General features: G+C 43.6%; 1 protein-coding gene across 1 annotated transcript in view; it reads left to right on the forward strand.

Moving 5' to 3' along the window:
• LOC126161530 (UDP-glucosyltransferase 2-like) overlaps positions 1-14,881 on the forward strand; it is a 113,522-nt gene that overhangs the window by 97,276 nt on the left and 1,365 nt on the right. The window lies entirely within an intron of this gene.

A 14,881-nucleotide genomic window follows, 5' to 3' on the forward strand; every position in this document is an offset into this window, starting at 1 on the left:
CGCTGCAGAAAATTCTCCTTTTCTTATAAAACGCCTCTTTTGCCATTGCTATCCAGCCGGTGTCTATCCTGCTTCCAAGATACTTAAAATTTTGCACCTGTTCTAGTATTTCTCCATTCAGCATAATTTCTATTTCCTTATTTCCTCCTAGCGCCAATACTTTTGTTTTATTTGTATTAATTTTCATTCCATATTTTTTTCCGATAGTTGCAATGGTGTCCACCAAATCCTGTAATTCTTTTTCCCCTGTGGCTAGAAGGACCATGTCATCAGCAAACCTCAAACACCCTACTCTTCTTCCTCCAATTTCTACTCCTTTGTAATCTAATGAGCATTGGTCAATCATTTTTTCCAAGTAGAGGTTGAAAAGAGTAGGTGATAGACAGCACCCTTGTCTTACTCCTTTTCCTAGTCTGATCTAGTTTGTACTTTCTCCTTTGACTTTAACTGAAACTTTTTGATTAAGATTACGAGCAATCGCATGGCAATTAGCAGTTGCACTTGACAAAATTTTGTCACCTCGCTAACGCGGTAACACACACACACACACACACACACACACACACACACATATATATATATTAAATGAAAAATATTGATATGCGTAAAAAAACTTGAACACATGAAAGATCAATTCGACATGAAAACGTAAACAAACACATTAGAAAACGATGTTACTGTGTGTGAGAGGTTCCGGCAAAGTACAGAATCACTGCAAATAATTTAAGCACCATACTTCACACTGCTTTGCCCGCTGCTCGTGGGCAACTGGTTAGAGTCGCCGCCTGTAGGTCGCGGAGCCCCGAGTTCGATTTCAGGCGGCAGCAGAGAGTTTCTTCGGTCGAGGATTGCGTATTTGTATTGTCCTCATCATTTCCCATTCATCGCAAAGACACGCAAGTTACCGGAGTGGCGTCAAATACGAAGGGCGTTTAGTAAGTAGTGCAGCACATGTTTCTTTTCGGCTAATATCAGGAGGAAAAAATGTAGAGTTCGTTGCGCGACATAGTAGAATGTTCCCGCTTCAGACCCTATAGTTTCATGAACTTCCGATAGGTGGCACTGCAGTACGTAGCCTTCAAAATGGTGTCTGCAACGGAGGTGCGTTCCAGTCAGAGTGCTGTCACTGCTGGCGGAAAACTAGAATATCGCAGACATTCATAGGCGCTTGCGGAATGTCAGCAGCGACCTGGCAGAGAACAAAAGCTCGGTGAGTCGTTGGGAGAGGCGTCTGTCCTCATCGCAACAAGGTTGCGCAAACCTGTTGATTCTCCCGTGTGCCAGCCACACCACCTCGCCTCCGAAGAAAAAGTTAAAAGACGCACTCTCAGCCGGTGAAGTCACGGTTACGGTTTTCTGGTACACTGAAGGGGTTATTCTGTTTGACGTCTTCCATCGTGGTGTCAACGATCAACTCGGAAGTGTATTGAGCTACCCTCAGGAAACGAGTTCAGCGTGTTCGACGTCACAAAAACGCAAACGAACTTCTCCATTACAACGCAAGGCCTCACACATGCCTGTGCTCCAGAGAGGAGCTCACTAAACTCCATTGGACTGTTCTTCCTTATCCACCCTACAGCCCCGAAAATTGGAAATTTGTGGCAAGTTCTATGGGAACAAACTTATGGGGTCATCAGTCCCTAGGCTTACACACTACTTAGCCTAACTTATATTAACTTAGGCTGAGGACATCACACACACACACACACACACACACACACACACACACACACATGCCCAAGGGAGGACCCGAACCCCCGAAGGAGGGAACCGCGCGAACCGCGGCAAGACGCCTTTGACCGAACGGCTACCCGGCGCGGCTACAGCCTCGATCTCGCCCCTTCCGTCTGTTTGGCCCAATTAATGATGCATCTGGCGGAAAGCAGTACGTATATGGTTGGGAGGCTATTAAAGCAGTAAGACGTTGGCTCCAACGTCGAACAGTAGAGTGATACCATGAGGGCATGCAGACCCTTCCAGTAAGGTGGAGTAAGACCGTCACAATGAACGGAGATTATGGTAAAAAATGGGATTCTACAGTCAAAAGAGTTGGAAATTTTATTATGTGTTTGAATCCTGAATAAAACCAATCTGCGTTCAGAGAAAAATGTTGCATTTCATATTGACCAACCCTCGTAGAAAAACTTGTAACAGCCGACCGGAGTGGCCGAGCGGTTCTAGGCGCTATAGTCTGGAACCGCGCGACCGCTACGGTCGCAGGTTCGAATCCTGCCTCGGGCATGGATGTGTGTGATGTCCTTAGGTTAGTTAGGTTTAAGTAGTTCTAAGTCCCACAGTGCTCAGAGCCATTTGAAGCCAAACTTGTAACAGGTGGCCGAATAACTCAAGACGGGAAGTCTGGGCCAGTACCGCCATACAACCATTTCATTTTTTTCCTTTGCTTTGATACCATATGCTACTACTACTGTAGTTTTTATTCCGTCCTCCATCTTCTTTCTACTGTTCCTATTCCTGGTGACAGCGGCGTTTGTTCCCTTAACTTCTCCTTTCTTCTGGCCAAGGTTTTTCACATATTCTTTTTACTAGCTATTCATTCTATTAATTCCTCATTTTGTACTGTTTCCATTTAATTATTATCTTCGCTCTGTTGCACCCAGTTTCTAATACTTCCAGTTTCTTCTTCAGGTTTCTTACGTTCAGCGTTTTATTTGTTCTCCGCTGTGACTGTTTTAAACCATTTCAAAGAAACTATACGGCCAGCATCACGGAAATACCCAGATTACACAATATTACCTGGAAAAGACTTTAACATACCGAGTAAAGACTGGGACGTCTATGGACTCATTGCCGGGAGTACAGTCAGACAGTGTTGCGACGTTCTTTCGAACACATTTTCCAAAAACTGTCTTGAGCAGCTAGTTCCACAGCCCCCACATGATGGATATATTTTCGATCTTGTGGTTACAAACAGGTCTGACCTAGTCGACGGCGTCAGCCTAGAGACAGGGATTAGTGACCATGATGTCATCAAGAGACTTTGGTTACTAAAGTTAATAAAACAATCAAGATAGCTAAGAGAGTATTTGTACTAGAAAGAGCAGACAAACAGTTGTTATCATCCCACTTAGACAATGAATTGATATTATTTAGTTCCAATACAACGGACGTAGAGGAATTGTGGGCAAAGTTTAAATGGATTGTAAATTATTTTCTCGAGAATTATGTACCAAGTAAGTGGATTAAGGACGGGAAACACCCACCGTGTTTTAATTACTAAATTGGAAAAATGCTGAAGAAGCAAAGGTTTTTTCTCTCTCGGTTCAGAAGAGAACGCTCAGATGACGAAAGACAAACATTAACAGAAGTTTGTGCGTCTGTAAAAAGATCGATGCGCGGAGCTTACACAATTATACCACCGTCATACCTTACCAAAAGATCTTGCCGATAACCCCAGAAAATACAGGTCCTATTTAAAATCGCTGAGTGGGTCTGGGGCTTCTATCCTCTCTTTCGTTGATGTGTTGCGGCAGTAGAAGACAGCAAAAGTTAAGCCGAAGTTTTAAATTTCGCATTTAAGAAATTATTCATGCGGGATAATTTTACCAACGTACCGTCGTTTGACCATCGCACAGACTCCCGTACGGAGGACATAGTAATAAACATCCCTGGCCTAGCTGAAAGAGTTGAAAGCGCATAAGTCGCCAGGTCATAATCCAATTTCTACTCAGTTTTACAATGAATACTCAACAGCACTGGCCCCTTACTTAGCTTGCACTGATCGTGAATCTCTCGCCCAGCGCAAAGTCCCAAGTGACCGGGAAAAAGCGCAGGTGAAGAAGGGTAAAAAACCGGAGCCGCACAATTACAGACAAGTATCCTTCACATCGGTTTCCTGCAGAATCCTTGAAAATATTCTCTGTTCGAACATAATAAATTTCCTTGAGAGGATAAAACTACTGTTCAGAAATCAGTAAGGCTTTAGAAAGCAGCGCTCGTGTAAAATTCAGCTTGTCCTTTCCTCACATGATATACTGTGAACTATGAAGGTAGGTTAGAAAATTTAAAAAGGGAAATGGATAGGTTAAAGTTAGATATAGTGGGAATTAGTGAAGTTCGGTGGCAGGAGGAACAAGACTTCTGGTCAGGCGAATACAGGGTTATAAATACAAAGTCAAATAGGGGTAATGCAGGAGTAGGTTTAATAATAAACAGGAAAATAGGAATGCGGGTAAGCTACTACAAACAGCATAGTGAACGCATTATTGTGGCCAAGATAGATACGAAGCCCACACCTACTACAGTAGTACAAGTTTATATGCCAACTAGCTATGCAGATGACGAATAAATTGAAGAAATGTATGATGAAATAAAAGAAATTATTCAGATAGTGAAGGGAGACAAAAATTTAATAGTCATGGGTGACTGGAATTCGAGTGTAGGAAAAGGGAGAGAAGGAAACGTAGTAGGTGAATATGGATTGGGGCTAAGAAATGAAAGAGGAAGCCGTCTGGTAGAATTTTGCACAGAGCACAACTTAATCATAGCTAACACTTGGTTTAAGAATCAAGATAGAAGGTTGTATACATGGAAGAACCCTGGAGATACTAAAAGATATCAGATAGATTATATAATGGTAAGACAGAGGTTTAGGAACCAGGTTTTAAATTGTAAGACATTTCCAGGGGCAGATGTGGACTATGACCACTATCTATTGGTTATGACCTGTAGATTAAAACTGAAGAAACTGCAAAAAGGTGGGAATTTAAGGAGATGGAACCTGGATAAACTGAAAGAACCAGAGTTTGTACAGAGCTTCAGGGAGAGCATAAGGGAATAATTGACAGGAATGGGGGAAAGAAATACAGTAGAAGAAGAATGGGTAGCTTTGAGGGATGAAGTAGTGAAGGCAGCAGAGGATCAAGTAGGTAAAAACACGAGGGCTAGTAGTAATCCTTGGGTAACAGAATAAATATTGAATTTAGTTGATTAAAGGAGAAAATATAAAAATTCAGTAAATGAAGCAGGAAAAAAGGAATACAAACGTCTCAAAAATGAGATCGACAGGAAGTGCAAAATGGCTAAGCAGGGATGGCTAGAGGACAAATGTAAGGATGTAGAGGCTTATATCACTAGAGTTAAGATAGATACTGCCTACGGGAAAATTAAAGAGACCTTTCGAGATAAGAGAACCACTTGTATGAACATCAAGAGCTCAGATCGAAACCCAGTTCCAAGCAAAGAAGGGAAAGCCGAAAGGTCTATACAAGGGCGATGTACTTGAGGACAATATTATGGAAATGGAAGAGGATGTAGATGAAGATGAAATGGGAGATACGATACTGCGTGAAGAGTTTGACAGAGCACTGAAAGACCTGAGTCGAAACAAGGCTCCCGGAGTAGACAACATTCCATTAGAACTACTGACGGCCTTGGGAGAGCCAGTCCTGACAAAACCCTACCATCTGGTGAGCAAGATGTATGAAACAGGCGAAATACCCTCAGACTTTAAGAAGAATATAATAATTCCAATCCCAAAGAAAGCAGGTGTTGACAGATGTGAAAATTACCGAACTGTCAGTGTAATAAGTCACAGCTGCAAAATACTAACACGAATCCTTTAGACGAATGGGAAAGCTAGTAGAAGCCGACCTCGGGGAAGATCAGTTTGGATTCCGTAGAAATACTGGAACACGTGAGGCAATACTGACTTTACGACATATCTTAGAAGAAAGATTAAGGAAAGGCAAACCTACGTTTCTAGCATTTTTAGACTTAGAAAAAGCTTTTGACAATATTGACTGGAATACTCTCTTTCAAATTCTAAAGGTGGCAGGGGTAAAATACAGGGAACGAAAGGCTATTTACAATTTGTACAGAAACCAGATGGCAGTTATAAGAGTCGAGGGACATGAAAGGGAAGCAGTGGTTGGGAAGGGAGTAACACAGGGTTGTAGCCTCTCCCCGATGTTATTCAATCTGTATATTGAGCAAGCAGTAAAGGAAACAAAAGAAAAATTCGGAGTAGGTATTAAAATCCATGGAGAAGAAATAAAAACTTTGAGGTTCGCCGATGACATTGTAATTCTGTCAGAGACAGCAAAGGACTTGGAAGAGCAGTTGAACGGAATGGATGGTGTCTTGAAGGGAGGATATAAGATGAACATCAACAAAAGCAAAACGAGGATAATGGAATGTAGTCGAATTAAGTCGGGTGATGTTGAGGGTATTAGATTAGGAAATGAGACACTTAAAGTAGTAAAGGAGTTTTTCTATTTGGGGAGCAAAATAACTGATGATGGTCGAAGTAGAGAGGATATAAAATGTAGACTGGCAATGGCAAGGAAAGCGTTTCTGAAGAAGAGAAATTTGTTAACATCGAGTATCGACTTAAGTGTCAGGAAGTCATTTCTGAAAGTATTTGTATGGAGTGTAGCCATGTATGGAAGTGAAACATGGACGGTAAATAGTTTAGACAAGAAGAGAATAGAAGCTTTCGAAATGTCGTGCTACAGAAGAATGCTGAAGATTAGATGGGTAGATCACATAACTAATGAGGAAGTATTGAATAGGATTGGGGAGAAGAGAAGTTTGTGGCCCAACTTGACCAGAAGAAGGGATTGGTTGGTAGGACATGTTCTGAGGCATCAAGGGATCTCCAATTTAGTATTGGAGGGCAGGGTGGAGGGTAAAAATCGTAGGGGGAGACCAAGAGATGAATACACTAAGCAGATTCAGAAGGATGTAGGTTGCAGTAGGTAGTGGGAGATGAAGAAGCTTGCACAGGATAGAGTAGCATGGAGAGCTGCATCAAACCAGTCTCAGGACTGAAGACCACAACAACATGAAGGGAAACAGGCAGATTCCATATTGCTAGATTTCTGGAAAACGTTTGGCATGGTGCCACACTGCCGACTGTTAACGAAGTTACAAGCACGCAGAATCGGCCCCAGCCGCGTGAGTGACTCGAATGCTTCTTAAGTGACAGGACCCAGTATTCTGCCCTCAACAGCAAATGCTCAGCAGAGCAAGGGTAGCCTGAAGAGTGTCCCAGGGAAGTGTGATAGGACCGCTGTTGTACTCTGTTTACATAAATGACGTGGCCCACAGGGTGAGTAGCAATCTGCCGTTGTTTGCTGATGATGGTGAGCTGTATGGGACAGTGCATGTGCTGAGTGACTGTAGAGGATACAAGATGACTGAGATAAAATTTCTAGTTGATGAACGGCAGCATGCTGTAAAACTATAAAAATGGAAGTTACTGCAGATGAGTAGGAATAATAAGACAATAATGTTTGAATACAGCATTAGTAGCATGCCGCTTGACACACTCACGTCGACAAAAATTCTAGGCCTCAAGTTGCAAAGCAGTAAAAAAATGGAGTGAGTAAGTAACTACTGTAATAGGGAAGGCGAATTGCGGACTTCGATTTATTGGAAGAAAAAGTATGATTCACCTCTAAGGAGACCGCATTTAGCACATTAGTGCGACACGTTGTTGGGTACTGTTTGAGTGTTCGGGATCCGCGCGAGGTAGAATTAATGGAAGAGATCGAAGCAATTCAGAGGCGGGCTGCTGCATTTGTTACCGGTAGGTTCGAACAACTTGCAACTATTGCGGAGATGCTTCGGGAACCCACATGGGACTCAGCGAACGGAAGGTGACGTTCTCTTCGAGGGACACTATTGGGGATATTTAGAGGACCGGCATTTGAAGTTGACTGCAAAACGATTATACTGCCGTCTACGTGCATTTCGCGTAAGAACCACGAAGATAAGATTAGAGAGATCAGAGCTCGTGGAAGGCTTAGAGACAGTCACTTTTCCCTCGCTCTATTCGCGAGTGGAACAGGAGAGGAAATGACCGATAGTGGTAAGAGTACCATCCGTCACGCACCATGTATGTATATATGTATACGTAGATGTACACTTTGGTGAAGACGTAGATTTCAAGAGATGTCAGTTTACTGTTTTTTGTGGAAGTAAGCTTTTTCTTCGTTTCTGCTAGCTTCATTAGGACGTCATCTTTGCTTCGGGCATCCGATGTAATGTTCTACACACATAACTGCGTCGAGACTCTATAAACCACTTTGACGTTTGTGGCAGAGAGCACTTTTCACTGTACCACGCATGAGGTTTTCCCCCGTTTCTTTCCTGTTCGGAGGATGGAAAGAAAGACTGCATAATGCCACTGTGCGCGCTGATGTAATTTAGATAAAAAGATTTGAACAATGTTAATTGAAACCGAAATCGTTTATTAACTGTACATGAAGTGTAGACTTCTAAATTAGTGAACAAAGTAAGAGAAGCTCAAGTATTATGAATCAGAGGTCTTGCTGGTAGCTGGCTTTCATGATATCTAACGAAAAGGATTGACTGTGTCGCATTAAGTAAACGAAGATGTGTACAGATCGAAACAGCATCTTCAGAATGACGAGTAATCACTACATATGTATCACAGAGATAGATGTTGGATCCGCTATTATAATTCTTAAATTCAATTAAATATCTTGTGGTATTTCTAGCTGAGATATCACACAAGGTGGCTTTAGTCGCTCAGATGGAAATGGGGTTTTTCTTCTCCACACATTGACTCCTTTCCTCGATGATACGCGAGAACTGCATTACACATGTATTTGTGCAGTGTATATACATGAGTGTAATGAATGCGTGTATAGTTTAGTGTTAAGTTTGTTTTAGATGATGACGATGATGCAAGAAGGGAGGTAGTGAAATCTGGTGCTAGTGCTTTGCCTACTCCTCTGCATAGCTCCCAGAGGGTCGCCAAGTTTAAAATCCCCATCCGAAGGACATATCACCATCAACAGTGCCACATGCCTTCATTTTACGAGGCTCTGCAGACCAGTTTGGAACTTAATCCAGTAAATAGGCGTAAAGACTAATGTTCGAAAAGTTTACGCTCCACCCACCTTCTCCCTTGCCCCACACCGCTCCTCTTGCTGGCCAAATACCGGCAGTGAAAAGTTCATCTGTCAGCAGGATTCAAACCGCTGTACATCCGGGTCGAACACCACTGTAAAGGTGTGCGTCTGCAACATCGGTTGTGGAGGGTGTATCGTTATTAAGGAAAATATTATAATCATGCCAAATCTGGAGACTTTAATACAGGGTTATTACAAATGATTGAAGCGATTTCACAGCTCTACAATAACTTTATTATTTAAGATATTTTCACAATGCTTTGCACACACATACAAAAACTCAAAAAGTTTTTTTAGGCATTCACAAATGTTCGATATGTGCCCCTTTAGTGATTCGGCAGACATCAAGCCGATAATCAAGTTCTTCCCACACTTCGGCGCAGCATGTCCCCATCAATGAGTTCGAAAGCATCGTTGATGCGAGCTCGCAGTTCTGGCACGTTTCTTGGTAGAGGAGGATTAAACACTGAATCTTTCACATAACCCCACAGAAAGAAATCGCATGGGGCTAAGTCGGGAGAGCGTGGAGGCCATGACATGAATTGCTGATCATGATCTCAACCACGACCGATCCATCGGTTTTCCAACCTACTGTTTAAGAAATGCCGAACATCATGATGGAAGTGCGGTGGAGCACCATCCTGTTGACCGTCGGCTGTGGTACGTTTAGCTCCCTGCTTGCTTTATTCGTCGACTTCCGCAGGCTACGCGTGAAACTTGCCCGCACGCGTTCAACCGTTTCTTCGCTCACTGTAGGCCGACCCGTTGATTTCCCCTTACAGAGGCATCCAGAAGCTTTAAACTGCGCATACCATCGCCGAATGGAGTTAGCAGTTGGTGGATCTTTGTTGAACTTCGTCCTGAAGTGTCGTTGCACTGTTACGACTAACTGATGTGAGTGCATTTCAAGCACAACATACGCTTTCTCGGCTCCTGTCGCCATTTTGTCTCACTGCGCTCTCGAGCGCTCTGGAGGCAGAAACCTGAAGTGCGGCTTCAGCCGAACAAAACTTTGTGAGTTTTACTACGTATCTGTAGTGTGTCGTGACCATATGTCAATGAAAGGAGCTACAGTGAATTTATGAAATCGATTCAATCATTTGTAATAGCCTTGTACTTCGATATATAAATGATATTTTCTTGAAAACTGATAACTAGGTCTCAGGAAACTGGCTGTTACTGATTTCAGATAAAACATAATAAATACAATTCAGAACAGTACAAGTCCTGAACATACCTTTAGAAATAGTACCTAATGGTAGATCAATAAATGACTCAAAATATTCTAAATTAAGATACGTGGAAAAGGTTAAGAACCTGAATTCGAAAGCATAAGGAGCACATCGCCTTAGACTAAAAATAATAGTAACATGCACAAAAATAATACGAGAAAGAGAGATGAATCAGCCTTAGAAAGTTACTGGAAGGCGTGAGGCATACAGCCACAAAAATATTTCTTCACCTGCTATGCGTGCGTGTGCACTTGTGTGTGTGTGTGTGTGTGTGTGTGTGTGTGTGTTTTTTTTTTTTTTTTTTTTTTTGTTTAAGTGAGAAAGATTGAGCATAGTTAAATATAAATCACTGTACGATAGTAAAAAGAACGTAGCTGAAGATATTCGTGTAAATGGCCAGCATTTTGTCATATTTCTGTACTGGAAATTGTAATACAATTGTAAAATAGACTCAGTTTACATCTTAGCGACAGGTCGATATTATTAACCATGAAACTTACAATTAATTAACTAACTTATCAAAATGTTATCGTTGAAAAAGGTAAGTGCTTTTACCAGCTGTAAACCCAATTCTATAAGATTCCCCTACAGGTGTCTCCTCTTTAAACATATTTTCCGTCTGCTGTCATGTCTTGTACTTTCTGGAATCGATGCTTCATCTCTTGTGCGTTTGAAAGTTTAACAATACTTCTTAGTCCTTGCATTTCAAAAAATTGTCTTGTCTCTCTTAATAGACAGGCTGCTCCACATTCGTCATATGGGAGCGTACAATAAGTAATGCAAAATATATGTTTCTTTTAAGGTAGGTTGGTTTTGCTCACGATTCCAACACACCGTATTATTCCCCACCTTTTCTTTTTTTCTACAGAAACCTAGTTTTGAACGTGTTCTTCGTGGAGCGTAGTACTACGGTACCACTGCGTGTGCTCGGTTTAACACAAAATGTTCAAATGTGTGTGAATTCCTAAGGGACCAAACTGCTAGACTTACACAGTACTTAAACTAACTTATGCTAAGAACAACACACACATCCATGCCCAAGTGAGGGCTCGAACCTCCGGCGGGAGGGGCCGCGCAATCGCTGATATGGCGCTTCAAACCGTGTGGCCACTCCGAGCGGCGGTTTAACCCATTAGGAATGGTGCGATCGTGGAGGGGTGAATTGAGAATTATTTGTTTAAAACATTTTTGAATTTATTGGACCACAAAATTATTATTATTACAAATGTGAACTGAGCACCAGGCAATTATCGTGTATTAAAGTGAGTTTAATAAGGGAATCATTCTTTCATTAGAAATAATATAAAACAAAACAATCAAAACTTTCAAGATAGTAACAGAATTTGCGTGCGCTTTCAGGAGTCTTTTAGGTTTCATCCAAATGTCCTAATAAACAGGTTTAAGATTCTGTAGTTAAGAAAATAAATAAATAAATAAAACACGCACATAGTGAACTTCACAAAGAGTAGAAGATAAAAATACCAAAGATAACGGGCAGGATAGAGAGTGGTCCCTGTAAAGCGTGACCCCTAGTAGCGTGTTCTGAAAGCGGTCGAGGCTCTCAGCCGACACGTCAACCAAAACAGGCACGCACAGGGTCCACCCAGGTCACGCAGGCACAGGCCTAAGGGACCAGATTATAACTGACTTCTGTAACACACCAAAACACTTGAACACAACCGCCATTTCTAACGCAATTATAAAAAAGGGTGCTTCCAGAAAGGTTGCAGCGTTTACCAAATTCAAACATGAAATACCAAAAGGTGACAAATAGCCAAACACCCATCAAAAAATTTACAGCGGGGCACTAGAACGGACATGATAACACATAAAGCCGGCCGCTGTGGTCGAGCGGTTCTAGGAGCTTCAGTCCGGAACCGCGCTGCTGCTACGTTCGCAGGTTCGAATCCTGCCTCGGGCACGGATGTGTGTGATGTCCTTAGGTTAGTTAGGTTTAAGTAGTTCTAAGACTAGGGGACTGATGACCCCAGATGTTAACTCCCATAGTGCTCAGAGCCATTTGAAACATTTTTGAACACCTAAAGCTCAGTCAACAGGTGAACACAATAAAGCAGAAACGCTTTGCAATAGAAGCCAAAATTACATCCAAGAGGGAGGCTGAATATGGCGTTGCTAGAGCGACATGAACACGCCACAAGGGCACTAAATAAGCAATATGAGTAAATGTCGAAATAAAGAACAAAGTGATGCACCACAACGGAGCAAACGGACAAGCTGCCGAATAATATTCCAAGAAACGTGCTAAACACTCCACTTCCCGGATCTGAGAAAAACCACCAACGCACGCGGATAATTACGGCACTCACCCAGTTTCAATAAGTCCAGGAGCAGCAAGGCTTCGTCCTCCGGGTAAACCGACTCCACCAGCGAAATCTGGAAAACAGACGTTGACACAAAGCCAGCAGGTCTGCTGGTAACGGCTTGTCCTCAGCGGAGGAACGTCCTCCTTGCCGTGCGGCTTTTCTGATTTAGGTTTTCCGTGATTTCCCTAAATCGCTCCAGGCAAATGCCGGGATGGTTCCTCTGAAAGGGCACAGCCGACTTCCATCCCCGTCCTTCCCTAATCCGATGAGACTGATGACCTCGCTGTTCGGTCCCTTCCCCCAAACATTCCAACCCAACACTTGCCGTGTTTACACTGTTTCTTCTTACTTGCCCAGAGAACTCCAACGGAATTTTTCTGTACCGAGCGCCTCGTAGCCAAACCAGACCACCAGCGACCTCTTTCATCGACAACGACCAGAAATCTAGCTCAGCCCGCGGCACCAGCCTGGTCTGTCTAAGCAACTGAAAGAGAGCCTCACATCGCAGCACCACAGACGTACTCGAGAATCACTCTGTCCTATGTCACGGCGTTAGGTCACTTTACTGGGAGTGCCTTTGACCCATATGGTACCACTCTGCTAGATGGTCTGCAGCTCGTGGTCTCGCACTCGCGTTCTCGCTTCCCGAGCACGAGGTCCCGGGTTCGATTCCCGGCGGGGTCAGGGATTTTCACCTGCCTCCAGATGACTGGGTGTTTGTGTTGTCCGCATCATTTCATCATCATTCAAGAAAGTGGCGAGTTTGGACTGAGCAAGGTTGGGAATTTGTACAGACGCTGATAACCGCGCAGTTGAGCGCCCAACAAACCAAACATCATCATCATACTCATCATCATCTGCTGGATGGCGTCGACGCCAATGTCTTGCTGCATCAGTAATCTCTCCATCCTCCAAGTACTGCTGCCCATGGAGTGCATACTTCATTCGACCAAACAGATGGTAGTCGCAAGGCGAGAGATAGCTGTAGGGTGGATGAGGTGGAACAGTCCAATGACCTTACCAGCTGAGCGTGCGGGTTGAACTTTTCCTTCGGCAGAGAGGTGGTGTTGCACCACTCCATGGATTGCCGTTTTGTTTCCAATTGTTAGTGATGAACCCATGTTTCATGATCTGTAACGATGCTCGACAATAAATTGTCACCATCAGATTCGTAATGTGCAAGCAGTTCCACACAGATGGTCTTCTGCTAGACACCAAAAAAAAAAAAAAAAAAAGCAGCGGGCACTCTCCTTTGAGTCCCCCTCCGGTCTTGGACGACTGTGTCAAGGCTACTACTAGAGATGTCCATTTCAGCAGCGAGGTGTTTGTGATCCATCGATCACCTCCAGTAAGAGTATCCGGACATTCCAACATGGCACAGCTGTGTACGAGCGGCCGACACGCGGAAAATCGGACAGGTTTATGTGATCTTCTTTCGAAAATAATACACTACTGACCATTAAAATTGCTACACCACGAAGATGACGTGCTACAGATGCGAAATTTTCCGTACAAGAAGAAGATGCTGTGATATGCAAATGATTAGCTTTTCTGAGCATTCAAACAAGGTTGGCGCCGGTGGCGACACCTACAACGTGCTGACATGAGAAAAGTTTCCAACCGATTTCTCATACACAAACACCAGTTCACCGGCGTTGCCTGGTGAAAAGCTGTTGTGATGACTCGTGTAAGGTGGAGAAATGCGTACCATCACGGTTCCGACTTTAATAAAGGTCGGATTGTAGCCTATCGCGATTGCGGTTTATCGTATCGCGACATTGCTGCTCGCGTTGGTCGAGATCCAATGACTGTTGGCTGAATATGGAATCGGTGGGTTCAGGAGGGTAATACGGAACGCCGTGCTGGATCCCAACGGCCTCGTATCACTAGCAGTCGAGATGACAGGCATCTTATCCGCATGGCTGTAACGGATCCTGCAGCCACGTATCGATCCCTGTGTCAACAGAGGGGGACGTTTGCAAGACAACAACCATCTGCACGAACAGTTCGACGACGTTTGCAGCAGCATGGACTATCAGCTCGGATACCATGGCTGGGGTTACCCTTGACGCTGCATCACTGACAGGAGCACCTGCGATGGTGTACTCAGCGACGAACCTGGGTGCACGAATGGCAAAACGTCATTTTTCGGATGAATCCATATTCTGTTTACAGCATCACGATGGTCGCATCCGTGTTTGGCGACATCGCGGTGAACGCACATTGGAAGCGAGTATTCGTCATCGCCATACTGGCGTATCTCCCGGCGTGATGGTATGGGGTGATATTGGTTACACGTCTCGGTCACCTCTTGTTCGCATTGGCGGCACTTTCAGATGTGTTTCGACCCGTGGCTCTACCCTTCATTCGATCCCTGCGAAACCCTACATTTCAGCAGGATAATGCGCGACCGCATGTTGCAGGT

This window comes from Schistocerca cancellata, chromosome 2 (genome assembly GCF_023864275.1).
Source record: "Schistocerca cancellata isolate TAMUIC-IGC-003103 chromosome 2, iqSchCanc2.1, whole genome shotgun sequence".
In the NCBI taxonomy this organism is placed as follows: domain Eukaryota; kingdom Metazoa; phylum Arthropoda; class Insecta; order Orthoptera; family Acrididae; genus Schistocerca; species Schistocerca cancellata.